The sequence below is a fragment of the Petromyzon marinus genome, chromosome 28, assembly GCF_048934315.1.
Source record: "Petromyzon marinus isolate PM22_M1 ecotype Great Lakes invasive population chromosome 28, UKy_Petmar_22M1.pri1.0, whole genome shotgun sequence".
In the NCBI taxonomy this organism is placed as follows: domain Eukaryota; kingdom Metazoa; phylum Chordata; class Hyperoartia; order Petromyzontiformes; family Petromyzontidae; genus Petromyzon; species Petromyzon marinus.
In genome coordinates this window covers 12,129,369-12,153,166 of record NC_133694.1, presented here as the reverse complement: position 1 = coordinate 12,153,166, position 23,798 = coordinate 12,129,369, and positions in this window count along the sequence as shown.

Sequence of the window (23,798 nt, the reverse complement as noted above, 5' to 3'; positions counted from 1 at the left end):
GAGGACGCTGTTTCTCCGACAGCTCTGTTTATAATGAGGACGCTGTCTCTCCGACAGCTCTGTTTATAATGAGGATGCTGTATTTCCGACAGCTCTGTTTATAACGAGGACGCTGTCTCTCCGACAGCTCTGTTTATAATGAGGATGCTGTCTCTCCGACAGCTCTGTTTATAATGAGGACGCTGTCTCTCCGACAGCTCTGTTTATAATGAGGACGCTGTCTCTCCGACAGCTCTGTTTATAATGAGGATGCTGTCTTTCCGACAGCTCTGTTTATAATGAGGACGCTCCCTTTCCGACAGCTCTGTTTATAATGAGGACGCTGTCTCTCCGACAGCTCTGTTTATAATGAGGATGCTGTCTTTCCGACAGCTCTGTTTATAATGAGGACGCTGTCTCTCCGACAGCTCTGTTTATAATGAGGACGTTGTCTCTCCGACAGCGCTGTTTATAATGAGGACGCTGTCTCTCCAACAGCTCTGTTTATAATGAGGACGCTGTCTCTCCGACAGCTCTGTTTATAATGAGGACGCTGTCTCTCCGACAGCTCTGTTTATAATGAGGACGCTGTCTCTCCGACAGCTCTGTTTATAATGAGGACGCTGTCTCTCAGACAGCTCTGTTTATAATGAGGATGCTGTCTTTCCGACAGCTCTGTTTATAATGAGGACGCTCCCTTTCCGACAGCTCTGTTTATAATGAGGACGCTGTCTCTCCGACAGCTCTGTTTATAATGAGGATGCTGTCTTTCCGACAGCTCTGTTTATAATGAGGACGCTGTCTCTCCGACAGCTCTGTTTATAATGAGGACGCTGTCTCTCCGACAGCTCTGTTTATAATGAGGACGCTGTCTTTCCAGCAGCTCTGTTTATAATGAGGACGTTGTCTTTCCAACAGCTCTGTTTATAATGAGGACGCTGTCTCTCCGACAGCTCTGTTTATAATGAGGACGCTGTCTTTCCAGCAGCTCTGTTTATAATGAGGACGCTGTCTCTCCGACAGCTCTGTTTATAATGAGGATGCTGTCTTTCCGACAGCTCTGTTTATAATGAGGACGCTGTTTCTCCAACAGCTCTGTTTATAATGAGGACGCTGTCTCTCCGACAGCTCTGTTTATAATGAGGACGCTGTCTTTCCGACAGCTCTGTTTATAATGAGGACGCTCCCTTTCCGACAGCTCTGTTTATAATGAGGACGCTGTCTCTCCGACAGCTCTGTTTATAATGAGGACGCTGTCTCTCCGACAGCTCTGTTTATAATGAGGATGCTGTCTTTCCGACAGCTCTGTTTATAATGAGGACGCTGTCTCTCCGACAGCTCTGTTTATAATGAGGACGCTGTCTCTCCGACAGCTCTGTTTATAATGATGACGCTGCCTTTCCAACAGCTATGTTTATAATGAGGACGTTGTCTTTCCAACAGCTCTGTTTATAATGAGGACGCTGTCTCTCCGACAGCTCTGTTTATAATGAGGACGCTGTCTCTCCGACAGCTCTGTTTATAATGAGGACGCTGTCTCTCCGACAGCTCTGTTCATAATGAGGACGCTGTCTCTCCGACAGCTCTGTTTATAATGAGGACGCTGTCTTTCCAACAACTCTGTTTATAATGAGGACGCTGTCTCTCTGACAGCTCTGTTTATAATGAGGACGCTGTCTCTCCGACAGCTCTGTTTATAATGAGGACGCTGTTTCTCCGACAGCTCTGTTTATAATGAGGACGCTGTCTCTCCGACAGCTCTGTTTATAATGAGGATGCTGTGTTTCCGACAGCTCTGTTTATAATGAGGACGCTGTCTCTCCGACAGCTCTGTTTATAATGAGGACGCTCCCTTTCCGACAGCTCTGTTTATAATGAGGACGCTGTCTCTCCGACAGCTCTGTTTATAATGAGGACGCTCCCTTTCCGACAGCTCTGTTTATAATGAGGACGCTGTCTCTCCGACAGCTCTGTTTATAATGAGGATGCTGTCTTTCCGACAGCTCTGTTTATAATGAGGACGCTGTCTCTCCGACAGCTCTGTTTATAATGAGGACGCTGTCTCTCCGACAGCTCTGTTTATAATGAGGACGCTATCTTTCCAGCAGCTCTGTTTATAATGAGGACGTTGTCTTTCCAACAGCTCTGTTTATAATGAGGACGCTGTCTCTCCGACAGCTCTGTTTATAATGAGGACGCTGTCTTTCCAGGAGCTCTGTTTATAATTAGGACGCTGTCTCTCCGACAGCTCTGTTTCTAATGAGGACGCTGTCTCTCCGACAGCTCTGTTTATAATGAGGACGCTGTCTCTCCGACAGCTCTGTTTATAATGAGGATGCTGTCTTTCCGACAGCTCTGTTTATAATGAGGACGCTCCCTTTCCGACAGCTCTGTTTATAATGAGGACGCTGTCTCTCCGACAGCTCTGTTTATAATGAGGATGCTGTCTTTCCGACAGCTCTGTTTATAATGAGGACGCTGTCTCTCCGACAGCTCTGTTTATAATGAGGACGCTGTCTCTCCGACAGCTCTGTTTATAATGAGGACGCTGTCTTTCCAGCAGCTCTGTTTATAATGAGGACGTTGTCTTTCCAACAGCTCTGTTTATAATGAGGACGCTGTCTCTCCGACAGCTCTGTTTATAATGAGGACGCTGTCTCTCCGACAGCTCTGTTTATAATGAGGACGCTGTCTCTCCGACAGCTCTGTTTATAATGAGGACGCTGTCTCTCCGACAGCTCTGTTTATAATGAGGACGCTGTCTCTCCGACAGCTCTGTTTATAATGAGGATGCTGTCTCTCCGACAGCTCTGTTTATAATGAGGACGCTGTTTCTCCGACAGCTCTGTTTATAATGAGGATGCTGTCTCTCCGACAGCTCTGTTTATAATGAGGACGCTGTCTCTCCGACAGCTCTGTTTATAATGAGAACGCTGTCTCTCCGACAGCTCTGTTTATAATGAGGATGCTGTCTTTCCGACAGCTCTGTTTATAATGAGGACGCTCCCTTTCCGACAGCTCTGTTTATAATGAGGACGCTGTCTCTCCAACAGCTCTGTTTATAATGAGGATGCTGTCTTTCCGACAGCTCTGTTTATAATGAGGACGCTGTCTCTCCGACAGCTCTGTTTATAATGAGGATGCTGTCTTTCCGACAGCTCTGTTTATAATGAGGACGCTCCCTTTCCGACAGCTCTGTTTATAATGAGGACGCTGTCTCTCCGACAGCTCTGTTTATAATGAGGATGCTGTCTTTCCGACAGCTCTGTTTATAATGAGGACGCTGTCTCTCCGACAGCTCTGTTTATAATGAGGACGTTGTCTCTCCGACAGCTCTGTTTATAATGAGGACGCTGTCTCTCCGACAGCTCTGTTTATAATGAGGACGCTGTCTCTCCGACAGCTCTGTTTATAATGAGGACGCTGTCTCTCCGACAGCTCTGTTTATAATGAGGACGCTGTCTCTCCGACATCTCTGTTTATAATGAGGACGCTGTCTCTCCGACAGCTCTGTTTATAATGAGGATGCTGTCTTTCCGACAGCTCTGTTTATAATGAGGACGCTCCCTTTCCGACAGCTCTGTTTATAATGAGGACGCTGTCTCTCCGACAGCTCTGTTTATAATGAGGATGCTGTCTTTCCGACAGCTCTGTTTATAATGAGGACGCTCCCTTTCCGACAGCTCTGTTTATAATGAGGACGCTGTCTCTCCGATAGCTCTGTTTATAATGAGGATGCTGTCTTTCCGACAGCTCTGTTTATAATGAGGACGCTGTCTCTCCGACAGCTCTATTTATAATGAGGACGCTGTCTCTCCGACAGCTCTGTTTATAATGATGACGCTGTCTTTCCAGCAGCTATGTTTATAATGAGGACGTTGTCTTTCCAACAGCTCTGTTTATAATGAGGACGCTGTCTCTCCGACAGCTCTGTTTATAATGAGGACGCTGTCTCTCCGACAGCTCTGTTTATAATGAGGACGCTGTCTCTCCGACAGCTCTGTTTATAATGAGGACGCTGTCTCTCCGACAGCTCTGTTTATAATGAGGACGCTGTCTTTCCAACAGCTCTGTTTATAATGAGGACGCTGTCTCTCTGACAGCTCTGTTTATAATGAAGACGCTGTCTCTCCGACAGCTCTGTTTATAATGAGGACGCTGTTTCTCCGACAGCTCTGTTTATAATGAGGACGCTGTCTCTCCGACAGCTCTGTTTATAATGAGGATGCTGTATTTCCGACAGCTCTGTTTATAACGAGGACGCTGTCTCTCCGACAGCTCTGTTTATAATGAGGATGCTGTCTCTCCGACAGCTCTGTTTATAATGAGGACGCTGTCTCTCCGACAGCTCTGTTTATAATGAGGACGCTGTCTCTCCGACAGCTCTGTTTATAATGAGGATGCTGTCTTTCCGACAGCTCTGTTTATAATGAGGACGCTCCCTTTCCGACAGCTCTGTTTATAATGAGGACGCTGTCTCTCCGACAGCTCTGTTTATAATGAGGATGCTGTCTTTCCGACAGCTCTGTTTATAATGAGGACGCTGTCTCTCCGACAGCTCTGTTTATAATGAGGACGTTGTCTCTCCGACAGCGCTGTTTATAATGAGGACGCTGTCTCTCCGACAGCTCTGTTTATAATGAGGACGCTGTCTCTCCGACAGCTCTGTTTATAATGAGGACGCTGTCTCTCCGACAGCTCTGTTTATAATGAGGACGCTGTCTCTCCGACAGCTCTGTTTATAATGAGGACGCTGTCTCTCAGACAGCTCTGTTTATAATGAGGATGCTGTCTTTCCGACAGCTCTGTTTATAATGAGGACGCTCCCTTTCCGACAGCTCTGTTTATAATGAGGACGCTGTCTCTCCGACAGCTCTGTTTATAATGAGGATGCTGTCTTTCCGACAGCTCTGTTTATAATGAGGACGCTGTCTCTCCGACAGCTCTGTTTATAATGAGGACGCTGTCTCTCCGACAGCTCTGTTTATAATGAGGACGCTGTCTTTCCAGCAGCTCTGTTTATAATGAGGACGTTGTCTTTCCAACAGCTCTGTTTATAATGAGGACGCTGTCTCTCCGACAGCTCTGTTTATAATGAGGACGCTGTCTTTCCAGCAGCTCTGTTTATAATGAGGACGCTGTCTCTCCGACAGCTCTGTTTATAATGAGGACGCTGTCTTTCCGACAGCTCTGTTTATAATGAGGACGCTCCCTTTCCGACAGCTCTGTTTATAATGAGGACGCTGTCTCTCCGACAGCTCTGTTTATAATGAGAACACTGTCTCTCCGACAGCTCTGTTTATAATGAGGATGCTGTCTTTCCGACAGCTCTGTTTATAATGAGGACGCTGTCTCTCCGACAGCTCTGTTTATAATGAGGATGCTGTCTCTCCGACAGCTCTGTTTATAATGATGACGCTGCCTTTCCAACAGCTATGTTTATAATGAGGACGTTGTCTTTCCAACAGCTCTGTTTATAATGAGGACGCTGTCTCTCCGACAGCTCTGTTTATAATGAGGACGCTGTCTCTCCGACAGCTCTGTTTATAATGAGGACGCTGTCTCTCCGACAGCTCTGTTTATAATGAGGACGCTGTCTCTCCGACAGCTCTGTTTATAATGAGGACGCTGTCTTTCCAACAGCTCTGTTTATAATGAGGACGCTGTCTCTCTGACAGCTCTGTTTATAATGAGGACGCTGTCTCTCCGACAGCTCTGTTTATAATGAGGACGCTGTTTCTCCGACAGCTCTGTTTATAATGAGGACGCTGTCTCTCCGACAGCTCTGTTTATAATGAGGATGCTGTGTTTCCGACAGCTCTGTTTATAATGAGGACGCTGTCTCTCCGACAGCTCTGTTTATAATGAGGACGCTCCCTTTCCGACAGCTCTGTTTATAATGAGGACGCTGTCTCTCCGACAGCTCTGTTTATAATGAGGACGCTCCCTTTCCGACAGCTCTGTTTATAATGAGGACGCTGTCTCTCCGACAGCTCTGTTTATAATGAGGATGCTGTCTTTCCGACAGCTCTGTTTATAATGAGGACGCTGTCTCTCCGACAGCTCTGTTTATAATGAGGACGCTGTCTCTCCGACAGCTCTGTTTATAATGAGGACGCTGTCTTTCCAGCAGCTCTGTTTATAATGAGGACGTTGTCTTTCCAACAGCTCTGTTTATAATGAGGACGCTGTCTCTCCGACAGCTCTGTTTATAATGAGGACGCTGTCTTTCCAGGAGCTCTGTTTATAATGAGGACGCTGTCTCTCCGACAGCTCTGTTTCTAATGAGGACGCTGTCTCTCCGACAGCTCTGTTTATAATGAGGACGCTGTCTCTCCGACAGCTCTGTTTATAATGAGGATGCTGTCTTTCCGACAGCTCTGTTTATAATGAGGACGCTCCCTTTCCGACAGCTCTGTTTATAATGAGGACGCTGTCTCTCCGAAAGCTCTGTTTATAATGAGGATGCTGTCTTTCCGACAGCTCTGTTTATAATGAGGACGCTGTCTCTCCGACAGCTCTGTTTATAATGAGGACGCTGTCTCTCCGACAGCTCTGTTTATTATGAGGACGCTGTCTTTCCAGCAGCTCTTATTATAATGAGGAGGTTGTCTTTCCAACAGCTCTGTTTATAATGAGGACGCTGTCTCTCCGACAGCTCTGTTTATAATGAGGACGCTGTCTCTCCGACAGCTCTGTTTATAATGAGGACGCTGTCTCTCCGACAGCTCTGTTTATAATGAGGACGCTGTCTCTCCGACAGCTCTGTTTATAATGAGGACGCTGTCTCTCCGACAGCTCTGTTTATAATGAGGATGCTGTCTCTCCGACAGCTCTGTTTATAATGAGGACGCTGTTTCTCCGACAGCTCTGTTTATAATGAGGATGCTGTCTCTCCGACAGCTCTGTTTATAATGAGGACGCTGTCTCTCCGACAGCTCTGTTTATAATGAGAACGCTGTCTCTCCGACAGCTCTGTTTATAATGAGGATGCTGTCTTTCCGACAGCTCTGTTTATAATGAGGACGCTCCCTTTCCGACAGCTCTGTTTATAATGAGGACGCTGTCTCTCCGACAGCTCTGTTTATAATGAGGATGCTGTCTCTCCGACAGCTCTGTTTATAATGAGGATGCTGTCTTTCCGACAGCTCTGTTTATAATGAGGATGCTGTCTCTCCCACAGCTCTGTTTATAATGAGGACGTTGTCTCTCCGACAGCTCTGTTTATAATGAGGATGCTGTCTCTCCGACAGCTCTGTTTATAATGAGGACGCTGTCTCTCCGACAGCTCTGTTTATAATGAGGACGCTGTCTCTCCGACAGCTCTGTTTATAATGAGGACGCTGTCTCTCCGACAGCTCTGTTTATAATGAGGACGCTCCCTTTCCGACAGCTCTGTTTATAATGAGGACGCTGTCTCTCCGACAGCTCTGTTTATAATGAGGATGCTGTCTTTCGGACAGCTCTGTTTATAATGAGGATGCTGTCTCTCCGACAGCTCTGTTTATAATGAGGACGCTGTCTCTCCGACAGCTCTGTTCATAATGAGGACGCTGTCTTTCCATCAGCTCTGTTTATAATGAGGATGCTGTCTCTCTGACAGCTCTGTTTATAATGAGGACGCTGTCTCTCCGACAGCTCTGTTTATAATGAGGACGCTGTCTTTCCAGCAGCTCTGTTTATAATGAGGACGTTGTCTTTCCAACAGCTCTGTTTATAATGAGGACGCTGTCTCTCCGACAGCTCTGTTTATAATGAGGATGCTGTCTTTCCGACAGCTCTGTTTATAATGAAGACGCTCCCTTTCCGACAGCTCTGTTTATAATGAGGACGCTGTCTCTCTGACAGCTCTGTTTATAATGAGGACGCTGTCTCTCCGACAGCTCTGTTTATAATGAGGACGCTGTCTCTCCGACAGCTCTGTTTATAATGAGGATGCTGTCTCTCCGACAGCTCTGTTTATAATGAGGACGCTGTCTCTCCGACAGCTCTGTTTATAATGAGGACGCTGTCTCTCCGACAGCTCTGTTTATAATGAGGACGCTGTCTCTCCGACAGCTCTGTTTATAATGAGGACGCTCCCTTTCCGACAGCTCTGTTTATAATGAGGACGCTGTCTCTCCGACAGCTCTGTTTATAATGAGGATGCTGTCTTTCAGACAGCTCTGTTTATAATGAGGACGCTGTCTCTCCGACAGCTCTGTTTATAATGAGGACGCTGTCTCTCCGACAGCTCTGTTTATAATGAGGACGCTGTCTTTCCATCAGCTCTGTTTATAATGAGGATGCTGTCTCTCTGACAGCTCTGTTTATAATGAGGACGCTGTCTCTCCGACAGCTCTGTTTATAATGAGGACGCTGTCTTTCCAGCAGCTCTGTTTATAATGAGGACGTTGTCTTTCCAACAGCTCTGTTTATAATGAGGACGCTGTCTCTCCGACAGCTCTGTTTATAATGAGAACGCTGTCTCTCCGACAGCTCTGTTTATAATGAGGATGCTGTCTTTCCGACAGCTCTGTTTATAATGAGGACGCTCCCTTTCCGACAGCTCTGTTTATAATGAGGACGCTGTCTCTCCGACAGCTCTGTTTATAATGAGGACGCTGTTTCTCCGACAGCTCTGTTTATAATGAGGATGCTGTCTCTCCGACAGCTCTGTTTATAATGAGAACGCTGTCTCTCCGACAGCTCTGTTTATAATGAGGATGCTGTCTTTCCGACAGCTCTGTTTATAATGAGGACGCTCCCTTTCCGACAGCTCTGTTTATAATGAGGACGCTGTCTCTCCGACAGCTCTGTTTATAATGAGGATGCTGTCTTTCCGACAGCTCTGTTTATAATGAGGACGCTGTCTCTCCCACAGCTCTGTTTATAATGAGGACGTTGTCTCTCCGACAGCTCTGTTTATAATGAGGATGCTGTCTCTCCGACAGCTCTGTTTATAATGAGGACGCTGTCTCTCCGACAGCTCTGTTTATAATGAGGACGCTGTCTCTCCGACAGCTCTGTTTATAATGAGGACGCTGTCTCTCCGACAGCTCTGTTTATAATGAGGACGCTCCCTTTCCGACAGCTCTGTTTATAATGAGGACGCTGTCTCTCCGACAGCTCTGTTTATAATGAGGATGCTGTCTTTCGGACAGCTCTGTTTATAATGAGGACGCTGTCTCTCCGACAGCTCTGTTTATAATGAGGACGCTGTCTCTCCGACAGCTCTGTTTATAATGAGGACGCTGTCTTTCCATCAGCTCTGTTTATAATGAGGATGCTGTCTCTCTGACAGCTCTGTTTATAATGAGGACGCTGTCTCTCCGACAGCTCTGTTTATAATGAGGACGCTGTCTTTCCAGCAGCTCTGTTTATAATGAGGACGTTGTCTTTCCAACAGCTCTGTTTATAATGAGGACGCTGTCTCTCCGACAGCTCTGTTTATAATGAGGATGCTGTCTTTCCGACAGCTCTGTTTATAATGAAGACGCTCCCTTTCCGACAGCTCTGTTTATAATGAGGACGCTGTCTCTCTGACAGCTCTGTTTATAATGAGGATGCTGTCTCTCCGACAGCTCTGTTTATAATGAGGACGCTGTCTCTCCGACAGCTCTGTTTATAATGAGGATGCTGTCTCTCCGACAGCTCTGTTTATAATGAGGACGCTGTCTCTCCGACAGCTCTGTTTATAATGAGGACGCTGTCTCTCCGACAGCTCTGTTTATAATGAGGACGCTGTCTCTCCGACAGCTCTGTTTATAATGAGGACGCTCCCTTTCCGACAGCTCTGTTTATAATGAGGACGCTGTCTCTCCGACAGCTCTGTTTATAATGAGGATGCTGTCTTTCGGACAGCTCTGTTTATAATGAGGACGCTGTCTCTCCGACAGCTCTGTTTATAATGAGGACTCTGTCTCTCCGACAGCTCTGTTTATAATGAGGACGCTGTCTTTCCATCAGCTCTGTTTATAATGAGGATGCTGTCTCTCTGACAGCTCTGTTTATAATGAGGACGCTGTCTCTCCGACAGCTCTGTTTATAATGAGGACGCTGTCTTTCCAGCAGCTCTGTTTATAATGAGGACGTTGTCTTTCCAACAGCTCTGTTTATAATGAGGACGCTGTCTCTCCGACAGCTCTGTTTATAATGAGGATGCTGTCTTTCCGACAGCTCTGTTTATAATGAAGACGCTCCCTTTCCGACAGCTCTGTTTATAATGAGGACGCTGTCTCTCCGACAGCTCTGTTTATAATGAGGACGCTGTCTCTCCGACAGCTCTGTTTATAATGAGGACGCTGTCTCTCCGACAGCTCTGTTTATAATGAGGACGCTGTCTTTCCGACAGCTCTGTTTATAATAAGGACGCTGTCTCTCCGACAGCTCTGTTTATAATGAGGACGCTGTCTCTCCGACAGCTCTGTTTATAATAAGGACGCTGTCTCTCCGACAGCTCTGTTTATAATAAGGACGCTGTCTCTCCGACAGCTCTGTTTATAATGAGGACGCTGTCTCTCCGACAGCTCTGTTTATAATGAGGACGCTGTCTTTCCAACAGCTCTGTTTATAATGAGGACGCTGTCTCTCCGACAGCTCTGTTTATAATGAGGACGCTGTCTCTCCGACAGCTCTGTTTATAATGAGGACGCTGTTTCTCCGACAGCTCTGTTTATAATGAGGACGCTGTTTCTCCGACAGCTCTGTTTATAATGAGGATGCTGTCTCTCCGACAGCTCTGTTTATAATGAGGACGCTGTCTCTCCGACAGCTCTGTTTATAATGAGAACGCTGTCTCTCCGACAGCTCTGTTTATAATGAGGATGCTGTCTTTCCGACAGCTCTGTTTATAATGAGGACGCTCCCTTTCCGACAGCTCTGTTTATAATGAGGATGCTGTCTTTCGGACAGCTCTGTTTATAATGAGGACGCTGTCTCTCCGACAGCTCTGTTTATAATGAGGACGCTGTCTCTCCGACAGCTCTGTTTATAATGAGGACGCTGTCTCTCCGACAGCTCTGTTTATAATGAGGACGCTCCCTTTCCGACAGCTCTGTTTATAATGAGGATGCTGCCTTTCGGACAGCTCTGTTTATAATGAGGACGCTGTCTCTCCGACAGCTCTGTTTATAATGAGGACGCTGTCTCTCCGACAGCTCTGTTTATAATGAGGACGCTGTCTTTCCAGCAGCTCTGTTTATAATGAGGACGTTGTCTTTCCAACAGCTCTGTTTATAATGAGGACGCTGTTTCTCCGACAGCTCTGTTTATAATGAGGACGCTGTCTCTCCGACAGCTCTGTTTATAATGAGGATGCTGTCTTTCCGACAGCTCTGTTTATAATGAGGATGCTGTCTCTCCGACAGCTCTGTTTATAATGAGGACGCTGTCTCTCCGACAGCTCTGTTTATAATGAGGACGCTGTCTCTCCGACAGCTCTGTTTATAATGAGGACGCTGTTTCTCCGACAGCTCTGTTTATAATGAGGACGCTGTCTTTCCGACAGCTCTGTTTATAATGAGGACGCTCCCTTTCCGACAGCTCTGTTTATAATGAGGACGCTGTCTCTCCGACAGCTCTGTTTATAATGAGGATGCTGTCTTTCCGACAGCTCTGTTTATAATGAGGACGCTGTCTCTCCCACAGCTCTGTTTATAATGAGGACGTTGTCTCTCCGACAGCACTGTTTATAATGAGGACGCTGTCTCTCCGACAGCTCTGTTTATAATGAGGACGCTGTCTCTCCGACAGCTCTGTTTATAATGAGGACGCTGTCTCTCCGACAGCTCTGTTTATAATGAGGACGCTGTCTCTCCGACAGCTCTGTTTATAATGAGGACGCTCCCTTTCCGACAGCTCTGTTTATAATGAGGACGCTGTCTCTCCGACAGCTCTGTTTATAATGAGGATGCTGTCTCTCCGACAGCTCTGTTTATAATGAGGACGCTGTCTCTCCGACAGCTCTGTTTATAATGAGGACGCTGTCTCTCCGACAGCTCTGTTTATAATGAGGACGCTGTCTTTCCAGCAGCTCTGTTTATAATGAGGATGCTGTCTCTCCGACAGCTCTGTTTATAATGAGGACGCTGTCTTTCCAGCAGCTCTGTTTATAATGAGGACGCTGTCTTTCCGACAGCTCTGTTTATAATGAGGATGCTGTCTTTCCGACAGCTCTGTTTATAATGAGGACGCTGTCTCTTCCACAGCTCTGTTTATAATGAGGATGCTGTCTCTCCGACAGCTCTGTTTATAATGAGGACGCTGTTTCTCCGACAGCTCTGTTTATAATGAGGATGCTGTCTCTCCGACAGCTCTGTTTATAATGAGGACGCTGTTTCTCCGACAGATCTGTTTATAATGAGGACGCTGTCTCTCCGACAGCTCTGTTTATAATGAGGACGCTGTCTTTCCGACAGCTCTGTTTATAATGAGGACGCTGTTTCTCCGACAGCTCTGTTTATAATGAGGACGCTGTCTCTCCGACAGCTCTGTTTATAATGAGGACGCTGTTTCTCCGACAGCTCTGTTCATAATGAGGACGCTGTCCCTCCGACAGCTCTGTTTAGAATGAGGACGCTGTCTCTCCGAGAGCTCTGTTTCTAATGAGGACGCTGTCTCTCCGACAGCTCTGTTTATAATGAGGACGCTGTCTCTCCAACAGCTCTGTTTATAATGAGGACGCTGTCTTTCCAACAGCTCTGTTTATAATGAGGACGCTGTCTCTCCGACAGCTCTGTTTATAATGAGGACACTGTCTCTCCGACAGCTCTGTTTATAATGAGGACGCTGTCTCTCCGACAGCTCTTTTTATAATGAGGACGCTGTCTTTCCGACAGCTCTGTTTATAACGAGGACGCTGTCTCTCCGACAGCTCTGTTTATAATGAGGACGCTGTCTTTCCATCAGCTCTGTTTATAATGAGGACGCTGTCTCTCCGACAGCTCTGTTTATAATGAGGACACTGTCTCTCCGACAGCTCTGTTTATAATGAGGACGCTGTCTCTCCGACAGCTCTTTTTATAATGAGGACGCTGTCTTTCCGACAGCTCTGTTTATAACGAGGACGCTGTCTCTCCGACAGCTCTGTTTATAATGGGGATGCTGTCTCTCCGACAGCTCTGTTTATAATGAGGACGCTGTCTCTCCGACAGCTCTGTTTATAATGAGAACGCTGTCTCTCCGACAGCTCTGTTTATAATGAGGATGCTGTCTTTCCGACAGCTCTGTTTATAATGAGGACGCTGTCTCTCCCACAGCTCTGTTTATAATGAGGACGTTGTCTCTCCGACAGCTCTGTTTATAATGAGGATGCTGTCTCTCCGACAGCTCTGTTTATAATGAGGACGCTGTCTCTCCGACAGCTCTGTTTATAATGAGGACGCTGTCTCTCCGACAGCTCTGTTTATAATGAGGACGCTGTCTCTCCGACAGCTCTGTTTATAATGAGGACGCTCCCTTTCCGACAGCTCTGTTTATAATGAGGACGCTGTCTCTCCGACAGCTCTGTTTATAATGAGGATGCTGTCTTTCGGACAGCTCTGTTTATAATGAGGACGCTGTCTCTCCGACAGCTCTGTTTATAATGAGGACGCTGTCTCTCCGACAGCTCTGTTTATAATGAGGACGCTGTCTTTCCATCAGCTCTGTTTATAATGAGGATGCTGTCTCTCTGACAGCTCTGTTTATAATGAGGACGCTGTCTCTCTGACAGCTCTGTTCATAATGAGGACGCTGTCTTTCCAGCAGCTCTGTTTATAATGAGGACGTTGTCTTTCCAACAGCTCTGTTTATAATGAGGACGCTGTCTCTCCGACAGCTCTGTTTATAATGAGGATGCTGTCTTTCCGACAGCTCTGTTTATAATGAAGACGCTCCCTTTCCGACAGCTCTGTTTATAATGAGGACGCTGTCTCTCTGACAGCTCTGTTTATAATGAGGACGCTGTCTCTCCGACAGCTCTGTTTATAATGAGGACGCTGTCTCTCCGACAGCTCTGTTTATAATGAGGATGCTGTCTCTCCGACAGCTCTGTTTATAATGAGGACGCTGTCTCTCCGACAGCTCTGTTTATAATGAGGACGCTGTCTCTCCGACAGCTCTGTTTATAATGAGGACGCTGTCTCTCCGACAGCTCTGTTTATAATGAGGACGCTCCCTTTCCGACAGCTCTGTTTATAATGAGGACGCTGTCTCTCCGACAGCTCTGTTTATAATGAGGATGCTGTCTTTCGGACAGCTCTGTTTATAATGAGGACGCTGTCTCTCCGACAGCTCTGTTTATAATGAGGACGCTGTCTCTCCGACAGCTCTGTTTATAATGAGGACGCTGTCTTTCCATCAGCTCTGTTTATAATGAGGATGCTGTCTCTCTGACAGCTCTGTTTATAATGAGGACGCTGTCTCTCCGACAGCTCTGTTTATAATGAGGACGCTGTCTTTCCAGCAGCTCTGTTTATAATGAGGACGTTGTCTTTCCAACAGCTCTGTTTATAATGAGGACGCTGTCTCTCCGACAGCTCTGTTTATAATGAGGATGCTGTCTTTCCGACAGCTCTGTTTATAATGAAGACGCTCCCTTTCCGACAGCTCTGTTTATAATGAGGACGCTGTCTCTCCGACAGCTCTGTTTATAATGAGGACGCTGTCTCTCCGACAGCTCTGTTTATAATGAGGACGCTGTCTCTCCGACAGCTCTGTTTATAATGAGGACGCTGTCTTTCCGACAGCTCTGTTTATAATAAGGACGCTGTCTCTCCGACAGCTCTGTTTATAATGAGGACGCTGTCTCTCCGACAGCTCTGTTTATAATAAGGACGCTGTCTCTCCGACAGCTCTGTTTATAATAAGGACGCTGTCTCTCCGACAGCTCTGTTTATAATGAGGACGCTGTCTCTCCGACAGCTCTGTTTATAATGAGGACGCTGTCTTTCCAACAGCTCTGTTTATAATGAGGACGCTGTCTCTCCGACAGCTCTGTTTATAATGAGGACGCTGTCTCTCCGACAGCTCTGTTTATAATGAGGACGCTGTTTCTCCGACAGCTCTGTTTATAATGAGGACGCTGTTTCTCCGACAGCTCTGTTTATAATGAGGATGCTGTCTCTCCGACAGCTCTGTTTATAATGAGGACGCTGTCTCTCCGACAGCTCTGTTTATAATGAGAACGCTGTCTCTCCGACAGCTCTGTTTATAATGAGGATGCTGTCTTTCCGACAGCTCTGTTTATAATGAGGACGCTCCCTTTCCGACAGCTCTGTTTATAATGAGGACGCTGTCTCTCCGACAGCTCTGTTTATAATGAGGATGCTGTCTTTCCGACAGCTCTGTTTATAATGAGGACGCTGTCTCTCCCACAGCTCTGTTTATAATGAGGACGTTGTCTCTCCGACAGCTCTGTTTATAATGAGGATGCTGTCTCTCCGACAGCTCTGTTTATAATGAGGACGCTGTCTCTCCGACAGCTCTGTTTATAATGAGGACGCTGTCTCTCCGACAGCTCTGTTTATAATGAGGACGCTGTCTCTCCGACAGCTCTGTTTATAATGAGAACGCTCCCTTTCCGACAGCTCTGTTTATAATGAGGATGCTGTCTTTCGGACAGCTCTGTTTATAATGAGGACGCTGTCTCTCCGACAGCTCTGTTTATAATGAGGACGCTGTCTCTCCGACAGCTCTGTTTATAATGAGGACGCTGTCTTTCCAGCAGCTCTGTTTATAATGAGGACGTTGTCTTTCCAACAGCTCTGTTTATAATGAGGACGCTGTTTCTCCGACAGCTCTGTTTATAATGAGGACGCTGTCTCTCCCACAGCTCTGTTTATAATGAGGATGCTGTCTTTCCGACAGCTCTGTTTATAATGAGGATGCTGTCTCTCCGACAGCTCTGTTTATAATGAGGACGCTGTCTCTCCGACAGCTCTGTTTATAATGAGGACGCTGTCTCTCCGACAGCTCTGTTTATAATGAGGACGCTGTTTCTCCGACAGCTCTGTTTATAATGAGGACGCTGTCTTTCCGACAGCTCTGTTTATAATGAGGACGCTCCCTTTCCGACAGCTCTGTTTATAATGAGGACGCTGTCTCTCCGACAGCTCTGTTTATAATGAGGATGCTGTCTTTCCGACAGCTCTGTTTATAATGAGGACGCTGTCTCTCCCACAGCTCTGTTTATAATGAGGACGTTGTCTCTCCGACAGCACTGTTTATAATGAGGACGCTGTCTCTCCGACAGCTCTGTTTATAATGAGGACGCTGTCTCTCCGACAGCTCTGTTTATAATGAGGACGCTGTCTCTCCGACAGCTCTGTTTATAATGAGGACGCTGTCTCTCCGACAGCTCTGTTTATAATGAGGACGCTCCCTTTCCGACAGCTCTGTTTATAATGAGGACGCTGTCTCTCCGACAGCTCTGTTTATAATGAGGATGCTGTCTCTCCGACAGCTCTGTTTATAATGAGGACGCTGTCTCTCCGACAGCTCTGTTTATAATGAGGATGCTGTCTCTCCGACAGCTCTGTTTATAATGAGGACGCTGTCTTTCCAGCAGCTCTGTTTATAATGAGGATGCTGTCTCTCCGACAGCTCTGTTTATAATGAGGACGCTGTCTTTCCAGCAGCTCTGTTTATAATGAGGACGCTGTCTTTCCGACAGCTCTGTTTATAATGAGGATGCTGTCTCTCCGACAGCTCTGTTTATAATGAGGACGCTGTTTCTCCGACAGCTCTGTTTATAATGAGGATGCTGTCTCTCCGACAGCTCTGTTTATAATGAGGACGCTGTTTCTCCGACAGATCTGTTTATAATGAGGACGCTGTCTCTCCGACAGCTCTGTTTATAATGAGGACGCTGTCTTTCCGACAGCTCTGTTTATAATGAGGACGCTGTTTCTCCGACAGCTCTGTTTATAATGAGGACACTGTCTCTCCGACAGCTCTGTTTATAATGAGGACGCTGTTTCTCCGACAGCTCTGTTCATAATGAGGACGCTGTCCCTCCGACAGCTCTGTTTAGAATGAGGACGCTGTCTCTCCGAGAGCTCTGTTTCTAATGAGGACGCTGTCTCTCCGACAGCTCTGTTTATAATGAGGACGCTGTCTCTCCAACAGCTCTGTTTATAATGAGGACGCTGTCTTTCCAACAGCTCTGTTTATAATGAGGACGCTGTCTCTCCGACAGCTCTGTTTATAATGAGGACACTGTCTCTCCGACAGCTCTGTTTATAATGAGGACGCTGTCTCTCCGACAGCTCTTTTTATAATGAGGACGCTGTCTTTCCGACAGCTCTGTTTATAACGAGGACGCTGTCTCTCCGACAGCTCTGTTTATAATGAGGACGCTGTCTTTCCAACAGCTCTGTTTATAATGAGGACGCTGTCTCTCCGACAGCTCTGTTTATAATGAGGACACTGTCTCTCCGACAGCTCTGTTTATAATGAGGACGCTGTCTCTCCGACAGCTCTTTTTATAATGAGGACGCTGTCTTTCCGACAGCTCTGTTTATAACGAGGACGCTGTCTCTCCGACAGCTCTGTTTATAATGGGGATGCTGTCTCTCCGACAGCTCTGTTTATAATGAGGACGCTGTCTCTCCGACAGCTCTGTTTATAATGAGAACGCTGTCTCTCCGACAGCTCTGTTTATAATGAGGATGCTGTCTTTCCGACAGCTCTGTTTATAATGAGGACGCTCCCTTTCCGACAGCTCTGTTTATAATGAGGACGCTGTCTCTCCGACAGCTCTGTTTATAATGAGGATGCTGTCTTTCCGACAGCTCTGTTTATAATGAGGACGCTGTCTCTCCCACAGCTCTGTTTATAATGAGGACGTTGTCTCTCCGACAGCTCTGTTTATAATGAGGATGCTGTCTCTCCGACAGCTCTGTTTATAATGAGGACGCTGTCTCTCCGACAGCTCTGTTTATAATGAGGACGCTGTCTCTCCGACAGCTCTGTTTATAATGAGGACGCTGTCTCTCCGACAGCTCTGTTTATAATGAGGACGCTCCCTTTCCGACAGCTCTGTTTATAATGAGGATGCTGTCTTTCGGACAGCTCTGTTTATAATGAGGACGCTGTCTCTCCGACAGCTCTGTTTATAATGAGGACGCTGTCTCTCCGACAGCTCTGTTTATAATGAGGACGCTGTCTTTCCAGCAGCTCTGTTTATAATGAGGACGTTGTCTTTCCAACAGCTCTGTTTATAATGAGGACGCTGTTTCTCCGACAGCTCTGTTTATAATGAGGACGCTGTCTCTCCGACAGCTCTGTTTATAATGAGGATGCTGTCTTTCCGACAGCTCTGTTTATAATGAGGATGCTGTCTCTCCGACAGCTCTGTTTATAATGAGGACGCTGTCTCTCCGACAGCTCTGTTTATAATGAGGACGCTGTCTCTCCGACAGCTCTGTTTATAATGAGGACGCTGTTTCTCCGACAGCTCTGTTTATAATGAGGACGCTGTCTTTCCGACAGCTCTGTTTATAATGAGGACGCTCCCTTTCCGACAGCTCTGTTTATAATGAGGACGCTGTCTCTCCGACAGCTCTGTTTATAATGAGGATGCTGTCTTTCCGACAGCTCTGTTTATAATGAGGACGCTGTCTCTCCCACAGCTCTGTTTATAATGAGGACGTTGTCTCTCCGACAGCACTGTTTATAATGAGGACGCTGTCTCTCCGACAGCTCTGTTTATAATGAGGACGCTGTCTCTCCGACAGCTCTGTTTATAATGAGGACGCTGTCTCTCCGACAGCTCTGTTTATAATGAGGACGCTGTCTCTCCGACAGCTCTGTTTATAATGAGGACGCTCCCTTTCCGACAGCTCTGTTTATAATGAGGACGCTGTCTCTCCGACAGCTCTGTTTATAATGAGGATGCTGTCTCTCCGACAGCTCTGTTTATAATGAGGACGCTGTCTCTCCGACAGCTCTGTTTATAATGAGGACGCTGTCTCTCCGACAGCTCTGTTTATAATGAGGACGCTGTCTTTCCAGCAGCTCTGTTTATAATGAGGATGCTGTCTCTCCGACAGCTCTGTTTATAATGAGGACGCTGTCTTTCCAGCAGCTCTGTTTATAATGAGGACGCTGTCTTTCCGACAGCTCTGTTTATAATGAGGATGCTGTCTTTCCGACAGCTCTGTTTATAATGAGGACGCTGTCTCTTCCACAGCTCTGTTTATAATGAGGATGCTGTCTCTCCGACAGCTCTGTTTATAATGAGGACGCTGTTTCTCCGACAGCTCTGTTTATAATGAGGATGCTGTCTCTCCGACAGCTCTGTTTATAATGAGGACGCTGTTTCTCCGACAGATCTGTTTATAATGAGGACGCTGTCTCTCCGACAGCTCTGTTTATAATGAGGACGCTGTCTTTCCGACAGCTCTGTTTATAATGAGGACGCTGTTTCTCCGACAGCTCTGTTTATAATGAGGACGCTGTCTCTCCGACAGCTCTGTTTATAATGAGGACGCTGTTTCTCCGACAGCTCTGTTCATAATGAGGACGCTGTCCCTCCGACAGCTCTGTTTAGAATGAGGACGCTGTCTCTCCGAGAGCTCTGTTTCTAATGAGGACGCTGTCTCTCCGACAGCTCTGTTTATAATGAGGACGCTGTCTCTCCAACAGCTCTGTTTATAATGAGGACGCTGTCTTTCCAACAGCTCTGTTTATAATGAGGACGCTGTCTCTCCGACAGCTCTGTTTATAATGAGGACACTGTCTCTCCGACAGCTCTGTTTATAATGAGGACGCTGTCTCTCCGACAGCTCTTTTTATAATGAGGACGCTGTCTTTCCGACAGCTCTGTTTATAACGAGGACGCTGTCTCTCCGACAGCTCTGTTTATAATGAGGACGCTGTCTTTCCAACAGCTCTGTTTATAATGAGGACGCTGTCTCTCCGACAGCTCTGTTTATAATGAGGACACTGTCTCTCCGACAGCTCTGTTTATAATGAGGACGCTGTCTCTCCGACAGCTCTTTTTATAATGAGGACGCTGTCTTTCCGACAGCTCTGTTTATAACGAGGACGCTGTCTCTCCGACAGCTCTGTTTATAATGGGGATGCTGTCTCTCCGACAGCTCTGTTTATAATGAGGACGCTGTCTCTCCGACAGCTCTGTTTATAATGAGAACGCTGTCTCTCCGACAGCTCTGTTTATAATGAGGATGCTGTCTTTCCGACAGCTCTGTTTATAATGAGGACGCTGTCTCTCCCACAGCTCTGTTTATAATGAGGACGTTGTCTCTCCGACAGCTCTGTTTATAATGAGGATGCTGTCTCTCCGACAGCTCTGTTTATAATGAGGACGCTGTCTCTCCGACAGCTCTGTTTATAATGAGGACGCTGTCTCTCCGACAGCTCTGTTTATAATGAGGACGCTGTCTCTCCGACAGCTCTGTTTATAATGAGGACGCTCCCTTTCCGACAGCTCTGTTTATAATGAGGACGCTGTCTCTCCGACAGCTCTGTTTATAATGAGGATGCTGTCTTTCGGACAGCTCTGTTTATAATGAGGACGCTGTCTCTCCGACAGCTCTGTTTATAATGAGGACGCTGTCTCTCCGACAGCTCTGTTTATAATGAGGACGCTGTCTTTCCATCAGCTCTGTTTATAATGAGGATGCTGTCTCTCTGACAGCTCTGTTTATAATGAGGACGCTGTCTCTCCGACAGCTCTGTTCATAATGAGGACGCTGTCTTTCCAGCAGCTCTGTTTATAATGAGGACGTTGTCTTTCCAACAGCTCTGTTTATAATGAGGACGCTGTCTCTCCGACAGCTCTGTTTATAATGAGGATGCTGTCTTTCCGACAGCTCTGTTTATAATGAAGACGCTCCCTTTCCGACAGCTCTGTTTATAATGAGGACGCTGTCTCTCTGACAGCTCTGTTTATAATGAGGACGCTGTCTCTCCGACAGCTCTGTTTATAATGAGGACGCTGTCTCTCCGACAGCTCTGTTTATAATGAGGATGCTGTCTCTCCGACAGCTCTGTTTATAATGAGGACGCTGTCTCTCCGACAGCTCTGTTTATAATGAGGACGCTGTCTCTCCGACAGCTCTGTTTATAATGAGGACGCTGTCTCTCCGACAGCTCTGTTTATAATGAGGACGCTCCCTTTCCGACAGCTCTGTTTATAATGAGGACGCTGTCTCTCCGACAGCTCTGTTTATAATGAGGATGCTGTCTTTCGGACAGCTCTGTTTATAATGAGGACGCTGTCTCTCCGACAGCTCTGTTTATAATGAGGACGCTGTCTCTCCGACAGCTCTGTTTATAATGAGGACGCTGTCTTTCCATCAGCTCTGTTTATAATGAGGATGCTGTCTCTCTGACAGCTCTGTTTATAATGAGGACGCTGTCTCTCCGACAGCTCTGTTTATAATGAGGACGCTGTCTTTCCAGCAGCTCTGTTTATAATGAGGACGTTGTCTTTCCAACAGCTCTGTTTATAATGAGGACGCTGTCTCTCCGACAGCTCTGTTTATAATGAGGATGCTGTCTTTCCGACAGCTCTGTTTATAATGAAGACGCTCCCTTTCCGACAGCTCTGTTTATAATGAGGACGCTGTCTCTCCGACAGCTCTGTTTATAATGAGGACGCTGTCTCTCCGACAGCTCTGTTTATAATGAGGACGCTGTCTCTCCGACAGCTCTGTTTATAATGAGGACGCTGTCTTTCCGACAGCTCTGTTTATAATAAGGACGCTGTCTCTCCGACAGCTCTGTTTATAATGAGGACGCTGTCTCTCCGACAGCTCTGTTTATAATAAGGACGCTGTCTCTCCGACAGCTCTGTTTATAATAAGGACGCTGTCTCTCCGACAGCTCTGTTTATAATGAGGACGCTGTCTCTCCGACAGCTCTGTTTATAATGAGGACGCTGTCTTTCCAACAGCTCTGTTTATAATGAGGACGCTGTCTCTCCGACAGCTCTGTTTATAATGAGGACGCTGTCTCTCCGACAGCTCTGTTTATAATGAGGACGCTGTTTCTCCGACAGCTCTGTTTATAATGAGGACGCTGTTTCTCCGACAGCTCTGTTTATAATGAGGATGCTGTCTCTCCGACAGCTCTGTTTATAATGAGGACGCTGTCTCTCCGACAGCTCTGTTTATAATGAGAACGCTGTCTCTCCGAAAGCTCTGTTTATAATGAGGATGCTGTCTTTCCGACAGCTCTGTTTATAATGAGGACGCTCCCTTTCCGACAGCTCTGTTTATAATGAGGACGCTGTCTCTCCGACAGCTCTGTTTATAATGAGGATGCTGTCTTTCCGACAGCTCTGTTTATAATGAGGACGCTGTCTCTCCCACAGCTCTGTTTATAATGAGGACGTTGTCTCTCCGACAGCTCTGTTTATAATGAGGATGCTGTCTCTCCGACAGCTCTGTTTATAATGAGGACGCTGTCTCTCCGACAGCTCTGTTTATAATGAGGACGCTGTCTCTCCGACAGCTCTGTTTATAATGAGGACGCTGTCTCTCCGACAGCTCTGTTTATAATGAGGACGCTCCCTTTCCGACAGCTCTGTTTATAATGAGGATGCTGTCTTTCGGACAGCTCTGTTTATAATGAGGACGCTGTCTCTCCGACAGCTCTGTTTATAATGAGGACGCTGTCTCTCCGACAGCTCTGTTTATAATGAGGACGCTGTCTTTCCAGCAGCTCTGTTTATAATGAGGACGTTGTCTTTCCAACAGCTCTGTTTATAATGAGGACGCTGTTTCTCCGACAGCTCTGTTTATAATGAGGACGCTGTCTCTCCCACAGCTCTGTTTATAATGAGGATGCTGTCTTTCCGACAGCTCTGTTTATAATGAGGATGCTGTCTCTCCGACAGCTCTGTTTATAATGAGGACGCTGTCTCTCCGACAGCTCTGTTTATAATGAGGACGCTGTCTCTCCGACAGCTCTGTTTATAATGAGGACGCTGTTTCTCCGACAGCTCTGTTTATAATGAGGACGCTGTCTTTCCGACAGCTCTGTTTATAATGAGGACGCTCCCTTTCCGACAGCTCTGTTTATAATGAGGACGCTGTCTCTCCGACAGCTCTGTTTATAATGAGGATGCTGTCTTTCCGACAGCTCTGTTTATAATGAGGACGCTGTCTCTCCCACAGCTCTGTTTATAATGAGGACGTTGTCTCTCCGACAGCACTGTTTATAATGAGGACGCTGTCTCTCCGACAGCTCTGTTTATAATGAGGACGCTGTCTCTCCGACAGCTCTGTTTATAATGAGGACGCTGTCTCTCCGACAGCTCTGTTTATAATGAGGACGCTGTCTCTCCGACAGCTCTGTTTATAATGAGGACGCTCCCTTTCCGACAGCTCTGTTTATAATGAGGACGCTGTCTCTCCGACAGCTCTGTTTATAATGAGGATGCTGTCTCTCCGACAGCTCTGTTTATAATGAGGACGCTGTCTCTCCGACAGCTCTGTTTATAATGAGGACGCTGTCTCTCCGACAGCTCTGTTTATAATGAGGACGCTGTCTTTCCAGCAGCTCTGTTTATAATGAGGATGCTGTCTCTCCGACAGCTCTGTTTATAATGAGGACGCTGTCTTTCCAGCAGCTCTGTTTATAATGAGGACGCTGTCTTTCCGACAGCTCTGTTTATAATGAGGATGCTGTCTTTCCGACAGCTCTGTTTATAATGAGGACGCTGTCTCTTCCACAGCTCTGTTTATAATGAGGATGCTGTCTCTCCGACAGCTCTGTTTATAATGAGGACGCTGTTTCTCCGACAGCTCTGTTTATAATGAGGATGCTGTCTCTCCGACAGCTCTGTTTATAATGAGGACGCTGTTTCTCCGACAGATCTGTTTATA